Here is a 21840-nt window from a genome sequence, read left to right as displayed (position 1 = left end):
GCGTTTAACTGATCCAGGATCTGTTGGCCTGTGAACGCAGGTGGTGCCATGTTTTTGACAACTTTACCTTTGGTAAAGTTCTTCTTGTCTTTTCTAAACTGATGGTCAGGATCCGGGAACTGTCTATGCAAGTCAAAGCAAGAATACTTCCGACCCTGCTGCAACCAATGAAACTGAAGAGCTGCCTTGCATTGGGGGCACGGGAACCTTCCATGCACACACCATCCAGAGAATAGTGCATACGCTGGCAAGTCATGCATAGAGTACATGTACCACACATGCATTTTGAAGTTTTCTTTTCTAGCGTCATCATATGTCTTGACCCCATTATCCCAAGCTTATTCCAATTCATACTTAAGCGGTTGCAGGTACACATTCATATTCTTCCCCGGATAATTGGGCCCTGGAATTATCAACGTCAGAAATATGTTCTTTCTTTGCATAATCTGCCCAGGGGGGAGATTGAGTGGAATGACAAATACAGGCCAACAACTGTATTGGGTTTCCCTCATGCCGAAGGGTTTAAAACCATCTGTGGCGGTGCAGACTCGAAGATTCCTTGGATCTGCCGCTTTATCCTAATGCAATCCATCAAAACGTTTCCACGCTTCCCCATCCGATGTGTGTACCATCATCTTATTCCCATCCGCATCTAGTTCAGTTCTTTTGCCCAATTTGTGCCATGTCATCTGTTTGGCTGTCTCTTCGACCATGAAAAGATGTTGAAGTCTTGGAACGATTGTCATATACCGAAGAACACTAACTGCGATTTTGGTCTGCCTCTTCTCACCCATAGCGTTGTCTACCACAAGATACCTGCGAGACTCGCAATTGGGACAATAGTCCATGTGTGCATACTCCTTCCTAAATACGACACATCCTTTCTCACATGCATCTATCTTCTCATAGGGCATCTTAAGTACACGAAGTATTTTGTCTGACTGGTACAGGTTTGCAGGCATGACATGGCCTTTGGGCAGGAAACGTCCAAATAGTGTCATCATTGTGTCGTAGCATTCTCTTCCCAAGTTGAACCGAGCCTTCAGAGCCATTACTTGTGCAATTGCATCGAGCTGACAGAGCTCAGTGTGCTCATGGAGGGGATGTTTTGAAGACTCCAACATTTCGTAAAAGGCCATTGCAGATTCCCTAGCATTATCAAAGTCTTGCACCATGTCTTCGATCCTGGTACCATGCTCGTCCGTGCGACGACGGACCACCTCAGCTCTTGTGCGTTGTATATACTCACCATGAAATGTCCACACAATATAATTAGGCTTAAAACCCCTCCTCTGCAAGTGTTTAATCACTACAGCCTCTGTCGTCCTTTTATAGTTGTTGCATCCAAGACAGGGGCAATAGTTTCTTTCCTGGCCATTTGTGAATGCGGCTTTCACAAATTCCTTTGTTTTTACAAACCATTCTTTCGTCCTCTCTTTCTGACTAGGGTGACCGGTATACATCCACGCACGATCACTCATCTTGCGTAGCTACTAAAGACAGAAGAAATGTATTTATATATAATTTAGCATTTATATTCATCGGTTAGTCAGGTACGCCATTTTTATTACGTCCAGGAAACCTACACGCTAATAGGTAAAGATAGGTCCTAATCCCACCCGAGTATGTGTAGATTGGGTTCGTTTTCCCATGCTCTGCTCCGGATCCAACGCAAAATTTCGGCACCAGCTCATAGTTATTCGCCTGATACACGTCTCCGCAATAAGCAGAGAGGATGTGCATCCGGAGAACAACAGGGAGGCACTGACGAAATTCCGCATCTGATCCAGAGCACAGCATATGGGAAAACGAACCCAATCTACACATACTCGGGCTGTCCATGGATAATGTTGGACAATTCGAAAGGATGGCGGTTATAAATACGCAAAGACATGCATATTTATAGATGTCGGACTTTCGAACGGGATACGCATACTGGTCACGCATACTAATAAATTAATTGAATTACCTAAATCTAGAAAGTTTCATCCGGAAACCGAGCCACAGTAAATGAAGGGGCGAGGAGGAGATGAAATTTGTACTGACCCACGAATGCAGGGGCGGAGCTCGTACAATGCACGGGCAGGTCTTCGCACAGGAGACCTCACAGCGCGATGAGACAACTATCACATGTAAATCCATCCAATCAACACAAATATTCTAATTATGTCTAATTATGTCATTTTTTAGGAAAACAAGCTAAGAATATAATATTCATGAGCTAACCAAGGCTTTTAGCTTATTATGTCATGTTGGAGGATAATTAGCTAAACAAGTTAAAAAATAAGAAGGAGGAGAGAAGAAGGAGAAGAAGGAGAAGAAGGAGGGATCCTTCTCCTCCTCCTCCTTGTCCTTCTTCTTCTCTTCTTCTTCTTTTCATTTTTCCTATTTCTTCTCCTCTTCTCCTCTTCTTCTTCTTCTCCTCCTCCTCCTCCTCTTCTCCTCTTCTTTCTCTTCCTCTTATTTCTATTTCTATTTTTCTTTATCCTCTTCTTCTACTTCTTCTTCTTTTTTCTCTTCTTCTCCTTCTTATTTTTTTGTTATTCTATTATTCTTTTCTTCTTCTCTTCTTCTTTACTTCTTCTTATTATTTTTTTCTTCTCTTCTTCTTCTTCTTCTTCTCCTTCTTATTTTTTCTTCTCTTCTTCTTCTTCTTCTTCTTCTTCCTTCTTTTCATTTTCCCTCTTTCTTCTCCTCTTCTCCTCCTCTTCTTCTTCTCGTCCTCGTCCTCCTCCTCTTCTCCTCTTCTCCCCCTCCACCTAACTAGCCAAGCTAACTAACTAACCTAACTAATTTAACAACCTAACTAACTAGCCTAACTAACCTAATAAACTAAAAAACTAACCTAACTAATTTAACATAAATAAAAATAAGGAAAAACAAAATAATAATGGAGGGACTCACCGACGGGGGCGGCTGGGGCATCGGGGCGGCGAGGAGGACGGGTGCGACGGGGCAATGGGGCGTCGCAAGGGGCAGTTCGTCGCCGGGGGCAGTGGTGGCGACGGAGGGCAATGGTGGCGGCGGTGGGGTGTTGTGCGGCGGCGGGGGGCAGTGGTGGCGGCGGTGGGGGGCAGTGGTGGCGGCAGTGGGGGCAGGTGAGGGGGCGGCGCAGGGGGTGGCGCAGGGGTCGGCGTAGGGGGCGGCGCAGGGGTGTCCGGCCGCCGGTGGTGCAGGAGGGAGGCGCGCACGACGGTGGAGAGAGAGACAGAGTGGGAGTGGGGTAGTGGAGTGACGGGCTAGGGGGAGACGGGCGTTATAGGGACGTCAGCTTTGCCGTCTGCCCCCGGACGGCAAATGGCCCCACGGCGGATGGCAAAGGCCAGGCGGATGGGAAAGAGCCCGTCCGTTGGACCTGGCCATGCCCAAGGTCTAGTGGGACCCATCTACCCTCTTTGTCGTCTGCCCTAGGTCTCTTTGCCGTCCGCAGGCAGACAGCAAAGCCCTGGCCGATGGCAAACATTCTTTTTACCATCAGTGAGCCCTTTACCGTCCGCTTTAGGTAAGCTGACGGCAAAGAGCTGCTTTGCCATCAGCCAGCAGACGGCAAAGAACTGGCTGATGGCAAATTACTGGATTCCAGTAGTGTTTAACGGATACTCTAAAATGGTCGAGACAAATGTGAGTTCTATGGATGGCCTTCTCGTAGGATGACGATAGAGGATCCATGGTGGTGTATTGATGTGATGGATTCTTGGACTCGGGTACGCTCTCTCGTAGAGAGATGAGAGAAGTATATCCTATGTTGTAGTCTAGGTTAGCCAAAGGTCAAAGCTGGATTTTCTGTAGTAAACCCCATAATCCAGTTCATTGATGCATGATGCATATGTAGTTAGTTCTGATGTAAGTCTTGTTGAGTACCTTCATACCCACTGTTGCGTCTTCACATTTTTGCATACATAGACGTTGTTATCTCTATGTTTACCTCTAGACATCAACATCGATAGATTAGCTTGGGAACCCAGACAGTGGTATGGCTCCTATGGTAGGGTAGTGGTAGCTTTTTTGGCTCTTCCAACCGTTTTTAGTAGATGTCTGTACCCATATATGTAACTTCTGCTTGATGTTTGTATGCTCTGAATGTTGGGTCATGTGACCTTCTTGTTTGTAACATTACGCTATGTTGGCTCCTCGGAGCCCACTAAGTGAAAGATGTGTTGTGGACTTATGTTGTGATGCCATGTTGTATCTACACATATCGTACATATTGTGTTTATGTCTGAAATGCATTGGTATGTGTGGGATTGGACACCTAGTTGTGTGCCTCTAGTAGTACTCTTTGTAGGGAAATGCCTCTTTGTGCTTCCATCAAGCCTTGGTACCTTACTACTGCTCCGGACACATTGATTGAGTGACATGTATCCTTCTTTGTTGTTGTGTCTGTCCCCTTGGGGAAATGTCACGCGGTGTAATGGAATCCGTGTAGCTTTATACAACTTGTCTACACACGCTATTAACCAGCACTTGCTTTGCTGGGTTACGTATGCATGTCCTTGTACGGATGTATCACTTGGGTTTATAACTACTCATATCGACCTGGGTTCTCTGTCGTTTGAATTCTAACGACATATACACATACGTGAGTCAAAAGACGCAAACGGTCACGGCCCACGTAAGGTGGCAACCGTGGTGTTAACCGTGCATGAGGCTTCAAATTGATGTGTTCTGTTATTGGCTGGGTTATTATGACTTAGGATCAGGGTCCCGACTGCGTTTGTATCACAACATGACTGTTTGTAGGATTAACAAGCCAAACTGGTTGATGTTGAGTCTAGTAATGCTTTAGTTACATAAGGGAATTGATTGTAGAATGGAACGTAAGATTCTTTTACTCCTTTCCTCGAGTCACTCTAATCTAAGTCACCCTCTTCTCTTCTATGGTGATTAAGAACTAGCCTTCTTACCTATCTGCGAGGATGAGGAGTTACTGGACTTGTAGATTTATAGGATGGCTTTTGTGTGTCAATCCTTTTTCATCATAGTCAAAGTGATCCTTATGTTCTTGCTGCACCTTGAACACATGATGTTGAGTTGTTATGATGCTCAAATGTTTTGCAGGTTGCCTCATATTTCATGACGGTACAACCGTTATGTTGTCCGATTTGCCCTAGGATTGTAGTGTTTTAGTGCTTTCCCTTGTTTTTGAACCCTAGTTGTTTCCTTCAAGATGTCGCTAGCAATCCGGAATTCTGTTGATCGTGGTCAAAACCATGGAGATTGCAGGGATGAAGAAGATCCTCCCGATCCACCTTTGTTGGCAGAGGTTATGCTAGAAATTGAGAGGAACAAGCGTGCCACCAACTGTCTGTTGGAGCTCATCGAGCAAAATAGAGACCATGAGCACAACGAGCTAGTATCCATAAGAGGCTTCATCAAATTGAATCCTTCCACCATCCACCACTCCATTGAGCCACTTCATGCAGATGATTCGCTTCGAAGTATCATTAACAAGCTGTGTTATGCAAACGTGGCTGAAGAACACAAGGTTACCTATGCCACATATCACCTTGAAGGTTCTTCTAGTCTATAGTGGGAGAACTTCGAGGCTATGCATCCTGCAGACCAAGTTACTTCATGGAAGCAGTTCTGTAAGGCTTTTCATGATCATCATATTCCCATGCCATGATCGATCGTAAGCAATAAGAGTTTTGTAGTCTGACCCACGACAAGATGGATGTGGATGCTTATAGTCGTGAGTTTGGACGCCTTGCGCGATATGCACTAGAAAAAGTATCCACAGATGGCAAGAAGCAAGCTAGGTTCAGGAAAGGTATTAACCCAAATCTTCATCATGTTCTGAGACTGCATGAGTTCATCAGTTTCGAGGTTCTTGTGAACACAGCCATCCAAGAAGAAACAAGCAGAATGACCTACGAGGAATCTCGCAAGCTCAACCGTGATGTTGGATCATCTTCCATTTCTATATCCCAGAAGCATAGGATAAGGATACCGAATGCTGCTCTTCCTCCAAGATATGTACCGAGGCCATCCCATGTGGCGCCTCATTTGTCAATGCGAAATGTTCCCAGAAGAACCTCATCAACAAAGTGTTCAACCCAGATCCACGTCCTATTTATGAAGCATGCTTCAAGTGTAGCCAGCCATGACACTACACAAGGGATTGTCTGTCCGTCGTTATGTTCCACCCCCTTAAGGAATGGGTGTTTCTCGTTGCAAGCCCGGAACCAAGAAGTATAATAAAAGGTTAGTTTCTCTAACTCGTGTATGTGTGAACCATGTATATTGAGAACAAGCTCAATGTGATGATGATGTTGTGCTTAAGACGCTTGTTGTCAATACTCAACTAGCTTCCGTCTTGTTTGACTCTGGAGGATCACACTCCTTCATCTTTGAATGTTATGCCTCCTTGCATAACATTGCTTTTGAGGATATGCCCACTCCATTACTAATTCATGCTCTAGGTTCCAAATGGCAAACTAATGCAGTAACCCATGGGAACCAAATCTGGGTCGATGGATTATTATTCCTTGCTTCCGTGATAGACCTCAAGACATTAGACATCAATATCATATTGTGGATGGACTCGATGACAACACATCATGGCAAAATTGATTGTTTCTCTAGGTCTGTTTAGTTGACTCATCCTTCTGTCCAGATAATCAATGTATCAACTCATATTTCAAAACGCTAGATATATGCTCTCAATGCCAATCCTCTTCTAGCCCTTGAAAACATTCCGGTAGTTCATGACTTTCTAGATTTCTTTCTAGAAGAACTGCCACGTCTCCCACCTGACAGAGAAGGAGAGTTTGTCACAAAACTTATTCTAGGAACAACTCCAATTGCTAGAAGAACCTATAAGATGTCTCCTCAAGATTTAGCTAAGCTTAAAATCCAACTCGATAAATCTTTAAAGCAAGGTTTCATCCGTCCTAGTTCTACTCCTTGGGCTTGTCTTGTCCTCTTCGTCAAGAAGAAGGATGGTATGGATTGGATAGTTGTAGATTATCAACCAGTTAATGTGGTCATGACGAAGAACAAATATCCGTTCCCTAGGATCAACGATCTATATGATCAGTTCACTGGATCTCTAAGATTTTCTAAGATGGATTTGTGATTAGGTTATCATCAAATCAAAATCGGGAACGGTGACATTCCCAAAATGGCTTTTGTCACTCGTTATGGCCAATAAGAGTATACTGTCAGGTCCTTCGGCTAACCAATACCCGAGCCACCTTCTCCCGCTTAATGAATTCGATCTTCATGGAGTATTCGGATAAATTTTTCGTGGTTTACCTTGATGTTATCCTGAATTACTCGAAGAACAAAGAAGAACATGCGGGGCATCTTAGGATTGTATTGATGAAACTTCAAGAGCACCGCCTTTACGTCAAATTCGCTATGTGTGAATTCTAGTTGCCAGAAGTGACCTATCTAGGTCACGTAATGTCTGCGAACGGTATTGTTGTCAATACCGAGAGAGTTCATGCCGTTCTTGATTGGACTCCACCTGAATTGCTGAAGCAAGTTAGGAGTTTCCTTGGCTTAGTGAGCTATTGATGCAGCTTCATTGAGAACTTCTCCAAAGTTGCAAAACCTCTAACTGAACTCCTCAAGAACGATAAGAAGTTCAAGTGCACCCCATAGTGTCAGGAAAGTTTTCAGGAGGTGAAAAGACGACTGACAACTACCCCGGTACTTCTGCCCCCGAATTTCACAAAGAACTTTATTATCTATTGTGATGCATCGCGTCAAGGAATTGATCGCATTCTTGTGCAAAATCGTCATGTGATTGCCTACACTTCTCGACCGTTGCATCCACGTGAGGAGAATTATCCATCACATGATCTGGAACTTGTCATTGTATTTCACGCACTGTTAACCTGGCGATATTACCTTCTGGGTAATTGTTGCGAAATATACACTGATCACCACAGTCTCAAGTGTATATTCACCCAACCGGAGTTTAATCTCAGGCAAAGACGTTGGGTCGAGTTGATTACGGACTACGACTTAGGAATATCCTACATCCCAGGCAAAGCCAATGTCATGGCTGATGCACTTAGTCGTAAATCCTATTGTAACAACCCCATGTCGCTACAAAGTCAACCACTTCTCCATGAGGAATTTTGTAAGCTTAATCTTCACATTGTTCCACAAGGATTCCTTTCTACCTTGGTGGTGAAACCGACTATTGAGAATAAAATCATAGCTTCAAAGAAGCAGCATACGGAAATTTGCTGGAACAAGAGGAACATTGCCAAAGGAGTTGCTGCTCGTTTCTCGGTAGATGGTCAAGGCATTGTATTCTTTGAGAACCGTCTAGTGGTTCCCAAGAAGCAACAACTTCGAAAGCTGATCCTTAAAGAAGCTCATGAATCTCCTCTCACAATTCATCCCGGTAGTACTAAGATGTATCAGGACCTGCGCCAGAGGTTCTAGTGGACACGGATGAAGAGAGATATCGCTCACTTCATTTCTAACTGTGACATTTGTCATCCCGGTATGGCAGATTATCAAAGGCATGCTTGCACCCTTCATCCCTTGGCTATTCCCGAGTGGAAATGGGACAAGGCCGGCATGGATTTCATCACCGGCTTTCCAAAGAGCAAGAAAGCGAATGATGCCATCTTCGTGGTCATCGATCACCTTTCAAAAGTTTCTCATTTCCTTCTAGTTCGAGAGAGTATAACTCCTAGTCAGTTAGCAGACAAATATAATTCTCGAATAGAATCACTTCACGGTGTTCCTCAAGAAATCAATTCAGACCTGGGAGTCTTTTCACCTCTAGATTTTGGGCAAGTTTCCATAATTCTATGGGAACCCATATCTCGTTTACCACCACTAATCACTCTCAGTCAAGTTTTCAAGTAGACAGAGTCAATCAATTTCTTGAAGATATGCTCAGAGACCGTGTTCCTCATTTGGAATGAATTGGGATAAATGTATTCGTTTTCCAAATTTTCTTATAACAACTATTTCTAGTCTAGTTTGGGCAAACCTCCTTTCGAAGTTTTGTATGGACGAAGATGACGAACACCATTAAACTGGTAAGAAACCGGTGAAAGAAAATTCTTTGGATTAGATATGATTCAGGAGGCAGAAGATCAAGTTTGCATTATTCGTGAAAATTTGAAAACCGCCCAATCTCGTCAAAAGAGCCAATCTGACCGCCGACATAAGGAATTAAGTTATGAAGTTGACGACAAGGCTTACCTTCGGGTTTCACCTCTGAAGGGTACCCATTGTTTCGGTATCAAAGGATAATTGGCTCCTCGTTACATTGGTCCTTTTCGCATACTCGCTAAACAAGGAGAGGTTGCCTACCAATTTGAACTACCCCCGCAACTTTCCAAAGTTCATGAAGTGTTCCATGTTTCTCAACTCAGGTGTTTCTTCAAGGATCCTATCCGCGAAGTGGACCACTAAACACTTGATCTTCAAGATGACCTCTCATATCGAGAATATCCTGTTCGTATTCTTGATGAAAACGAGCGCAGTACTCGACGTCGCAACATCAAGTTTACAAGGTTGAGTGGTCTCATCATTTCGATGTTGAAGCAACCTGGGAGCATGAAGATTGCCTTCGACTAGAGGACACCGACCTCTTCGCGACTACGCCTGAATGTCGGAACGAGATTCTTGTTTAGTGGGGGTGAGTTGTCACAACCCTACTTTTACCCTGGGTTGCAAAGCATTCATGCATGCATTTTTGTTCTGTTTTTAAATTGAAATGAGGAAGTGATCAAGCCTCACAATTCAATTATTTGTCAAAGGGCAATATAAAAACTGCTTCAAATGGATCCTAGAAAATGTTCCAATTATTCTATGAAAATATTGGGATGAGGTAAAATTGCCAACCAATATTTTGAAAACAAAGAAACATTTTATATTGCATTTTTGAATAAATTCAACAATTATTTGAAATGGAATTATATTTGCTATATATAAAATGTAATTCCATTAATTTTGAAACTTTTATGTGGCACTGGATAATTCCATTTATGTCACATATTAAACATTCAGGTTTTTTATAAAATGATTTGGTATTTGTTTCAAATCAGAACAAATATTATAAAAGAAAATAAAAACAAAAGAAGACGAGGCTTACCTAGCCACTTACCTGGCCCAGCACTTGAAGCCCATCTGGTCCAAGTGCGAGTCGTCCCCAAGCTCTCGCCAGGAGGACGAGGCTGTTGGAATTATGCCCTAGAGGCAATAATAAATATAGTTATTATTATAATTCCTGTATCAAGATAATCGTTTATTATCCATGCTATAATTGTATTGAATGAAGACTTATATACATGTGTGGATACATAGACAAAACACTGTCCCTAGCAAGCCTCTAGTTGGCTAGCCAATTGATCAAAGATAGTCAGGGTCTTCTGATTATGAACAAGGTGTTGTTGCTTGATAACTGGATCACGTCATTAGGAGAATCACGTGATGGACTAGACCCAAACTAATAGACATAGCATGTTGATCATGTCATTTTGTTGCTACTGTTTTCTGCGTGTCAAGTATTTGTTCCTATGACCATGAGATCATATAACTCACTGACACCGGACGAATGCTTTGTGTGTATCAAACGTCACAACGTAACTGGGTGACTATAAATATGCTCCACAGGTATCTCCGAAGGTGTTCATTGAGTTAGTATGGATCGAGACTGGGATTTTTCACTCCATGTGACGGAGAGGTATCTCGGGGCCCCCTCGGTAATACAACATCACACCCAAGCCTTGCAAGCAATGTGACTTAGTGTAAGTTGCGGGATCTTGTATTACTGTACGAGTAATGAGACTTGCCGGTAAACGAGATTGAAATAGGTATACGGATACTCACGATCGAATCTCGGGCAAGTAACATACCGAAGGACAAAGGGAATGACATACGGGATTATATGAATACTTGGCACTGAGGTTCAAACTATAAGATCTTCGTAGAATATGTGGGATCCAATATGGGCATCCAGGTCCCGCTATTGGATATTGACCGAGGAGTCACTCGGGTCATGTCTGCACAGTTCTCGAACCCGCAGGGTCTGCACACTTAAGGTTCGACGTTGTTTTATGCGAGTTTGAGTTATATGGTTGGTTACCGAATGTTGTTCGGAGTCTCGGATGAGATCACCGACGTCACGAGGGTTTCCGGAATGGTCCGGAAACTAAGATTGATATATAGGATGACCTCATTTGACTACCAGAAGGTTTTCGTAGTTACCGGGAATGTACCAGGAATGACGAATGGGTTCCCGGTGTTCACCGGGGGGGGGGGGGGCAACCCACCCCGGGGAAGCCCATAGGCCTTGGGGGTGGCGCACCAGCCCTTAGTGGACTGGTGGGACAGCCCAAGAAGGCCCTATGCGCCATAGGAAGAAAATCAAAGAGAAAAATAAAAAAAAGAGGAGGTGGGAAAAAGGGGAAGGACTCCTCCTTCCAAACCTAGTTGGATTAGGTTTGGAAGGGGAGGACTCCCCCCCTTGGCTCGGCCGACCCCCTTGGGGCTTCTTGACCCCCAAGCCAAGGCCCCACCCTCTCCCACCTATATATACGGAGGTTTTAGGGCTGATTTGCGACAACTTTGCCACGGCAGCCCGACCACATATCTCCACGGTTTTACCTCTCGATCTCGTTTTTGCGGAGCTCAGGCGGAGCCCTGCTGAGATTAGATCACCAACAACCTCCGGAGCGCCGTCGCGCTGCCGGAGAACTCATCTACCTCTCCGTCTCTCTTGCTGGATCAAGAAGGCCGAGATCATCGTCGAGCTGTACGTGTGCTGAACGCGGAGTTGCCGTCCGTTCGGCACTAGATCGTGGGACGGATCGCGGGACGGTTCGCGGCGCGGATCGAGGGACGTGAGGACGTTCCACTACATCAACCGCATTTCTTAACGCTTCTGCTGTGCGATCTACAAGGGTACGTAGATCGAATATCTCCTCTCGTAGATGGACATCACCATGATAAGTCTTCGTGCGCGTAGGAATTTTTTTTCCCTTGTGACGTTTCCCAACAGTGGCATCATGAGCCAGGTTCGTGCGTAGATGTCTTCTCGAGTATAACACAAATGTTTTTGTGGGCGGTGATGTGCGTTTTGCTGCCCTCCTTAGTCTTTTCTTGATTCCGCGGTATTGTTGGATTGAAGCGGCTTGGACCGACATTACTCGTACGCTTACGAGAGACTGGTTTCATCGCTACGAGTAACCCCGTTGCTCAAAGATGACTGGCAAGTGTGAGTATCTCCAACTTTAGTTGAATCGGATTTGACCGAGGAGGTCCTTGTATATGGTTAAATAGCAATTCATATATCTCCGTTGTGGTGTTTGCGTAAGTAAGATGCGATCCTACTAGATACCCATGGTCACCACGTAAAACATGCAACAACAAAATTAGGGGACGTCTAACTTGTTTTTGCAGGGTATGCTTGTGATGTGATATGGCCAACGATGTGATGTGATATATTGGATGTATGAGATGATCATGTTGTAACAGATAATATCGACTTGCCCGTCGATGGTACGGCAACCGACAGGAGCCATAGGGTTGTCTTTAAACTAACGTTTGCGCTTGCAGATGCGTTTACTATTTTGCTAGGATGTAGCTTTAGTAGTAATAGCATGAGTAGCACGACAACCCCGTCGGTGACACGTTGATGGAGATCATGGTGTGGCGCCGGTGACAAGAAGATCGTGCTGGTGCTTTGGTGATGGAGATCAAGGAGCACGTGATGATGGCCATATCATGTCACTTATGAATTGCATGTGATGTTAATCCTTTTATGCACCTTACTTTGCTTAGAACGACGGTAGCATTATGAGGTGATCTCTCACTAAAATTTCAAGACGAAATTGTGTTCTCCCCGACTGTGCACCGTTGCTACAGTTCGTCGTTTCGAGACACCACGTGATGATCGGGTGTGATAGACTCAACGTTCACATACAACGGGTGCAAAACAGTTGCACACGCGGAACACTCGGTTTAAGCTTGACGAGCCTAGCATGTGCAGACATGGCCTTGGAACACATGAGACCGAAAGGTCGATCATGAATCATATAGATGATATGGTTAGCATAGGGATGCTTCCCACTGAAACTATACTCAACTCACGTGATGATCGGACTTGAGCTAGTGTAAGTGGGTCATGAACCACTCAAATGACTAGACAGATGTACTTTTTGAGTGGGAGTTTAGCAAGTAAATTGATTAAGTTAAACTCTAATTATCTTGAACATAGTGTAAGTCCACTTTAAATATATTTGTGTTGTAGATCATGGCTCACGCGACAGTCACCCTGAATTTTAATACGTTCGTAGAGAAAGCTAAGTTGAAAGATGATGGAAGCAACTTTGTAGACTAGGCTCGTAATCTTAAGCTAATCTTACAAGATGGGAAGAAGGATTATGTCCTTAATACTGCGCTAGGAGATGAACCACCCGCTATGGCTGACCAGGATGTTAAGAACGCTTGGTTAACACGTAAGAAGGACTACTCAGTAGTTCAATGTGCAGTCTTGTATGGCTTAGAACCGGGACTTCAACGTCGCTTTGAGCATCAAGGAGCATATGAGATGTTCCAGGAGTTGAAGTTTATCTTTCAGAAGAACGCCCGAATCGAGAGGTATGAGACCTCCGATAAATTCTATGCTTGCAAGATGGAGGAGAATTCGTCTATCAGTGAACATGTGCTCAGAATGTCTGTGTACTCAAACCATCTAGCTGAGCTAGGGATTGAACTCCTGCAAGAGGCTATCACTGACAGAATCCTTCAATCACTGCCGCCAATCTATAAGGGCTTTGTGTTGAACTACAACACGCAAGGGATGAACAAGTCACCCGGCGAGTTGTTTGCGATGCTGAAAGTCGTAGAGTCTGAACTCAGTAAAGAGCGTCAAGTGTTGATGGTGAATAAGACCACTAGTTTCAAGAGAAACGGCAAAGGCAAGAAGGGTAATTCAAAGAAGAGCGGCAAGCCTGTTGCCAATCCGACGAAGAAACCCAAAGCTGGACCTAAGCCTCAAACAGAGTGCTACTATTGCAAGGGTATGGGTCACTGGAAGCGCAACTGCCCCAAGTATCTGGCTGAGAAGAAGGCGGGAAAAGAGAAATCAGGTATATTTGATATACATGTTATTGATGTGTACTTAACCGGCTCTCGTAGTAGTGCCTGGGTATTCGATACCGGTTCCGTTGCTCATATTTGCAACTCGAAACAGGAACTGCGGAATAGACGAAGGCTGGCGAAAGATGAAGTCACGATGCGCGTAGGAAATGGTTCCAAGGTTGATGCAATCGCCGTCGGCACAGTTTCACATCAGTTACCATCAGGATTAGTTATGAACTTGAATAATTGTTATTTAGTGCCTCCGCTGAGCATGAACATTATATCTGGATCTTGTTTATTGCGAGACGGTTACTCTTTTAAGTCAGAGAATAATGGTTGTTCTATTTCTATGAGTAACATCTTTTATGGTCATGCACCCAATGTGAGAGGATTGTTCATATTGAATCTTGATAGTGATACACATATACATAACATTGAGACCAAAAGTGTTAGAGTTAACAATGATAGCGCCATATTTTTGGGGCACTGCCGCCTAGGTCATAGTGGTGTAAAACGCATGAAGAAACTCCATCCTGATGGACTTTTGGAGTCACTTGACTTTGATTCACTTGACACGTGCGAACCATGCCTCATGGGCAAGATGACTAAAACTCCGTGCTCCGGAACAATGGAGCGTGCCAGTGACTTGTTGGAGATCATACATACCGATGTGTGCGGTCCGATGAGCGTAGAGGCACGCGGAGGATATCGTTATTTTCTCACCTTCACTGGCGATTTGAGTAGATATGGTTATGTCTACTTAATGAAGCACAAGTCTGAAACATTTGAAATGTTCAAGCAATTTCAGAGTGAAGTTGAAAATCATCGTAACAAGAAGATCAAGTTCCTACGGTCTGATGGTGGGGGTGAATATATGACTTTCGAGTTTGGTGCTCACTTAAGACAATGTGGAATTGTTTCACAGTTGACACCGCCTGGAACACCACAGCGTAATGGTGTGTCCGAACGTCGTAATCGTACTTTATTAGAGATGGTACGATCTATGATATCTCTTACTGATTTGCCGTTATCGTTTTGGGGTTATGTATTAGACACAGCTGCATTCACTTTAAATAGGGCACCATCAAGATCCATTGAGACGACACCATACGAACTGTGGTATGGCAAAAGGCCAAAGTTGTCGTTTATTAAAGTTTGGGGATGTGATGCTTATGTCAAAAAGCTTCAGCCTGAAAAGCTGGAACCCAAAGTGGAAAATTGCATCTTCATAGGTTACCCAAAAGAGACAGTTGGGTACACCTTCTATCTCAAATCCGAGGGCAAAGTGTTTGTTGCTAAAAAAGGAGCTTTTCTCGAGAAGGAGTTTCGCTCTAGAGAATTGAGTGGGAGGAAGATAGAACTTGATGAGGTTGTCGAACCTCTCATCCCTATAGATGGTGGCGCAGGGCAAGGGGAAACCTCTATTGTTGTGACGCCGGTTGAGGCGGAAGTTAATGATGATGATCATGAAACTCCGGTTCAAGTTCCTGTCGAACCACGCAGGTCGACGAGACCACGTGCTGCTCCAGAGTGGTACGGTAATCCCGTTTTGTCAATCATGTTGTTAGACAACAATGAACCTGCAAATTATGAAGAAGCAATGGTGGGCCCAGATTCCAACAAATGGCTAGAGGCCCTGAAGTCCGAGATAGGATCCATGTATGAGAACAAAGTGTGGACTTTGGAAGTACTACCTGAGGGCCGCAAGGCTATTCAGAACAAATGGATCTTTAAGAAGAAGACGGACGCTGACGGCAATATGACCGTTTATAAAGCTCGACTTGTGGCAAAGGGTTTTTCACAAGTTCAAGGAGTTGACTACGATGAGACATTCTCACCCGTAGCGATGCTTAAGTCCGTCAGAATCATGTTAGCAATAGCTGCATTTTTCTATTATGAAATCTGGCAGATGGAAGTCAAAACGGCGTTCCTTAACGGTTTCCTTAAGGAAGAGTTGTATCTGATGCAACCCGAAGGTTTTGTCGATCCTAAGAATGCTGACAAGGTGTGCAAGCTCCAACGATCCATTTATGGACTGGTGCAAGCATCTCGGAGTTGGAACAAACGCTTTGATGAGGTGATCAAAGCATTTGGGTTTATACAAGTGGTTGGAGAATCTTGTATTTACAAGAAAGTGAGTGGGAGCTCTGTGGCGTTTCTAATATTATATGTGGATGACATATTGCTGATTGGAAACAACGTAGAGTTTTTGGAGAGCATAAATGATTACTTGAATAAAAGTTTCTCTATGAAGGACCTAGGAGAAGCTGCTTACATTCTAGGCATTAAGATCTACACTGATAGATCAAAACGCTAGATAGGACTTTCACAAAGCACATACCTTGATAAAGTTTTGAAGAGGTTCAAAATGGAACAGTCCAAGAAAAGGTTCTTGCCAGTTTTACAAGGTACGAGATTGAGTAAGACTCAGTGCCCAGCAACTGATGAGGATAGAGAGCATATGAGCACCGTCCCCTATGCTTCAGCCATAGGTTCTATCATATATGCAATGTTGTGCAGTAGACCGGACGTTAGCCTGGCCATAAGTATGGCAGGCAGGTTCCAGAGTAATCCAGGAGTGGATCACTGGACGGCGGTCAAGAATATCCTGAAGTACCTGAAAAGTACTAAGGAGATGTTCTCGTGTATGGAGGTGACGAAGAGCTCGCCTTAAAGGGTTACGTCGATGCAAGCTTTGACACAGATCCGGACGACTCTAAGTCGCAGACCGGATACGTATTTATTCTTAATGGGGGTGCGGTAAGCTGGTGCAGTTCCAAGCAAAGCGTCGTAGCAGATTCTACATGTGAAGCGGAGTACATGGCTGCCTCGGAGGCGGCTTAGGAGGGTGTTTGGATGAAGCAGTTCATGACGGATCTTGGAGTGGTGCCAAGCGCACAGAATCCAATAACCTTGTTCTGTGACAACACGGGTGCCATTGCCTTAGCAAAGGAACCACGGTTTCACAACAAGACCAGACACATCAAACGACGCTTCAACCTCATCCGCGACTACCTCGAAGGGGACGACGTAAATATATGCAAAGTGCACACGGTTCTGAATGTAGCAGACCCGCTGACTAAACCTCTTCCACGGGCAAAGCATGATCAACACCAGAACTGTATGGGTGTTAGATTTATTACAATGTAATTCGCATGATGATGTGAGGGCTAGATTATTGACTCTAGTGCAAGTGGGAGGCTGTTGGAATTATGCCCTAGAGGCAATAATAAATATAGTTATTATTATAATTCCTGTATCAAGATAATCGTTTATTATCCATGCTATAATTGTATTGAATGAAGACTTATATACATATGTGGATACATAGACAAAACACTGTCCCTAGCAAGCCTCTAGTTGGCTCGCCAGTTGATCAAAGATAGTTAGGGTCTTCTGATTATGAACAAGGTGTTGTTGCTTGATAACTGGATCACGTCATTAGGAGAATCACGTGATGGACTAGACCCAAACTACTATACGTAGCATGTTGATCGTGTCATTTTGTTGCTACTGTTTTCTGCGTGTCAAGTATTTGTTCCTATGACCATGAGATCATATAACTCACTGACACCGGAGGAATGCTTTGTGTGTATCAAACGTCACAACGTAACTGGGTGACTATAAAAAAGCTCTACAGGTATCTCCGAAGGTGTTCGTTGAGTTAGTATGGATAAAGACTGGGATTTGTCACTCCGTGTGACGGAGAGGTATCTCGGGGCCCACTCGGTAATACAACATCACAAACAAGGCTTGCAAGCAATGTGACTTAGTGTAAGTTGCGGGATATTGTATTATGGAATGAGTAAAGAGACTTGCCGGTAAACGAGATTGAAATAGGTATGCGGATACTGACGATCGAATCTTGGGCAAGTAACATACCGAAGGACAAAGGGAATGACATACGGGATTATATGAATCCTTGGCACTGAGGTTCAAAGGATAACATCTTCGTAGAATATGTGGGATCCAATATGGGCATCCAGGTCCCGCTATTGGATATTGACCGAGGAGTCACTCGGGTCATGTCTGCATAGTTCTCGAACCCGCAGGGTCTGCACACTTAACGTTCGACGTTGTTTTATGCGTATTTGAGTTATATGGTTGGTTACCGAATGTTGTTCGGAGTCCCGGATGAGATCACGGACGTCACGAGGGTTTCTGCAATGGTCCGGAAACGAAGATTGATATATAGGATGACCTCATTTGATTACCGGAAGGTTTTCGGAGTTACCGGGAATGTACCGGGAATGACGAATGGTTCGGGGTGTTCACCGGGGGGGGGGGGGGGCAACCCACCCCGGGGAAGCCCATAGGCCTTGGGGGTGGCGCACCAGCCCTTAGTGGCCTGGTGGGACAGCCCAAGAAGGCCCTATGCGCCATACGAAGAAAATGAAAGAGAAAAATAAAAAAAAGAGGAAGTGGGAAAAAGGGGAAGGACTCCTCCTTCCAAACCTAGTTGGATTCGGTTTGGAAGGGGAGGACTCCCCCCCTTGGTTGGCCGACCCCCTTAGGGCTCCTTGAGCCCCAAGGCAAGGCCCCCCCTCTCCCACCTATATATACGGAGGTTTTAAGGCTGATTTGCGACAACTTTGCCACGGCAGCCCGACCACATATCTCCACGGTTTTACCTCTCGATCGCGTTTCTGCGAAGCTCGGGCGGAGCCCTGCTGAGAATAGATCACCACCAACCTCCGGAGCACCGTCACGCTGCCGGAGAACTCATCTACCTCTCTGTCTCTCTTGCTGGATCAAGAAGGCCGAGATCATCGTCGAGCTGTACGTGTGCTGAACGCGGAGGTGCCGTCAGTTCGGCACTAGATCGTGGGACGGATCGCGGGACGGTTCGCGGGGCGGATCGAGGGACGTGAGGACGTTCCACTACATCAACCGCGTTTCTTAACGCTTCTGCTTTGCGATCTACAAGGGTACGTAGATCGAATATCCCCTATCGTAGATGGACATCACCATGATAGGTCTTCGTGCGCGTAGGAAATTTTTTGTTTCCCTTGTGAAGTTCCCCAACAGAGGCGTGATAGCCCGGGGACGCTCAAGGCCTCCACCTCCTGCTTCGCGTTGGACGCGCCTTCTCTGTCCTTATCCCGCGCCCGAGGCGACATGGATGAGGTACTGAATCGATCCCCTCTCCCCCTTGCGCCATTCCTCTCCTCCCTCATGTATCCCCACCTCGGGGCCGAACGCGCCCGTCACCGCCGTTCATCACCCCTTTGGGCACCGGCCATCGCACGCCTCCCTGAGAAGCCCATCTCCCTTGCCTTGTCGGACTCGTCCCCCATGTTAATGGAATCGGAGCCAAAAGCCCTGCAGGATCGCCGTCATTGCCGTTCCGTCCACCGGCCACCGGAGCTCGCCGTCGTTGATTTTCTCCGCCTTGGACTTCCCCGAGCTCGCCGTCACCTCCAACCGCCTCGCGGTGAGCTTGAGAGCCGATTACCCTCCCCCCCGGCTTGTTTTGCGCCCGTAGGCCATAGCGCCACCGAGCCTGAGTCGCGGCCACCACATAGCTCGTCACTGGCGCTTGCTCTAGCCACCCAAGTCCCTCCTGATGGCCCTGCTAGATGAGGCGCTTCGCCAGCTCGCTGTAGCCACAAACCGCATGCAAAATGTTGCTCTGTGGAAATGATTAGGGTATATCTGGAGAGCCCCCGCCGCAGGTTTGGTCGCTGCCGGACACACTCCCGCAGGCACTGACGTGGCCAGTTGTTTAGCACTAACCCTTTGCCAGTAGTCACTGCCAGCGGCTGTTTAGCGCTAACCCCCTGCCATTACCACAGGTTAGGTTTGACCTGGACCGGGCCGTTTGACCGGCTAACGCAGTGATGATGTCAGGGTGAGCACTATTTGATTTTATTGTTTAATCTAATTCAGGAAATTCGAGAAAATACATCAAACTATGAGAAATAATAAAAATTAATCTCTAACTCCAAATGAAATAAATTATATATGAAAAATAATCAGAAAAATGCAACGAATCTGATGGAATCTTTTTCATGCATGTTTGAGAATTTTAAACTTGCTGGATAGGACAATTTCAATAAAGGCATAGAAATGCTTATAAATGGGTTTGGATTTGATCTATATTGATAAATTAACTCCAATTTAATTTGAGATCACTTGCATTATCTCTAACCAGCAACATTTTAACATGCCATGCTCATGCATCATTCTGAAGCATTTGTCGTGCTTAAATTGTTCCTTGTTTGATCTTGTCAATAGATGTCCGAGACGTAGTTTTCCACAACATTAAAGAATAGCTAAGTTCTTTTGATCAACTGGCAAGCAGCCCGCCTTGAGCATTCCGATAGAATCTCACTCTCTCTCTTTTGCTCTCATTTCAATGCATTAGGACAAAATGATTCAACTTCTACATGTGTCACGGTAGGTGAACCCATTCCGTTGCATGACCTATCATTGTTAGAGTAAATACCTAAACCAAGCAACCTAGCATACATGGTAGATGCTTGAGCCATGTTGTGCCATTACCCAGTTATGCTTTCTATGCTTAGATTTGAATTGGTCTAATCATTTGGATGATGGATTGGAATATTCATGTCCTACTGATGAAAGTGAAGAATGTGAACCTGTTTTGGTAAAGGTAGAGATGAGAGGCCGGTAGGAGTACATGGTGGGTTGTCTCATTCACACCTCACTTAGGACCTGAGATCTTGTGTTGGTGTGCCAAGACTAGCTACTACTTCACATTGGGCTCCGATAATTCGAGCTCTCTCGGTCTATTAACTACTCTGTTCTCAGTCGAGGAGTCGCAATAGTTTGAAACAATCATATGTTGTGGCATGGCCTACTAAGTGGATGAATGTCCTAATCGGGACCGACTTGGGGCTCTGCTCACATCATTTGAGGCTATGTTGGGAACCTCGGCCGGACTTCCATTTTGGGTTCCAACTAAGATAGGCGACTGCCTTAGACGTGAGTCATTGTATGTTAACGTCTGTGGCCGACTCCCTCGCTGGGATTCCGGTTGAAGGTTGCTGAGGTGATTGATTTATGTCCACATGGCGATAAGTGGTAGGAGTATGTGTGACGAAGTAGACCCCTGTAGGGTAATGATCTATTCGAATACACGCGTCCTCTGATATGGACTACCTGGAGACTTGCATGGTTCATAGACAACTTTAACAGATACTCTAAAATCGTCAAGATAAGCATGAGTGCTATGGATGCCCTTCTCATAGGATGACGAGAGAGGATCCATGGTGGTGTATTGATGTGCTAGATACTTGGACTTGTGTACACTCTCTCATAGGGAGATAAGAGAAGTATGATACAATGTTGCAGTCTAGGTTAGCCATAGGTCAAAGCTGGCTTTTTTGTAGGAAATCCCATAATCTCGTTCATTGATACATGATGCATATGTAGTTAGTTGTGATGTAAGTCTTGCTGTGTACCTTCATACTCATTGTTGCTTATTTACATTTTTGTAGAGATAGATGTTGTTCTCTCTATGTTTACCCCTTGCCGTTAACATCGGTGGATTAGCTTGGGAACCCAGATAGTGGTTTGGCTCCTATGGTAGGGTCGTGGTAGCTTTTCAGGATCTTCCAGCCATTTTTAGTAGATGTATGTACCCAGATATGTAACTTCCGCTTGATGTTTGTATACTCTAAATGTTGGGTCATGTTACCCCCTTGTTTCTAACATTATGCTCTGTTCGCTCATCGGAACCTACTAAATAAATATTGTGTTGTAGAGTTATGTTGTGATTCCATGTTGTCTCTACACATAGCATTCATATTG

This window comes from Hordeum vulgare, chromosome 5H (genome assembly GCF_904849725.1).
Source record: "Hordeum vulgare subsp. vulgare chromosome 5H, MorexV3_pseudomolecules_assembly, whole genome shotgun sequence".
NCBI classification, from domain to species: Eukaryota; Viridiplantae; Streptophyta; class Magnoliopsida; order Poales; family Poaceae; genus Hordeum; species Hordeum vulgare.
The sequence above is the reverse complement of the archived record's forward strand: the minus strand, read 5'-3'. Positions refer to the sequence as shown.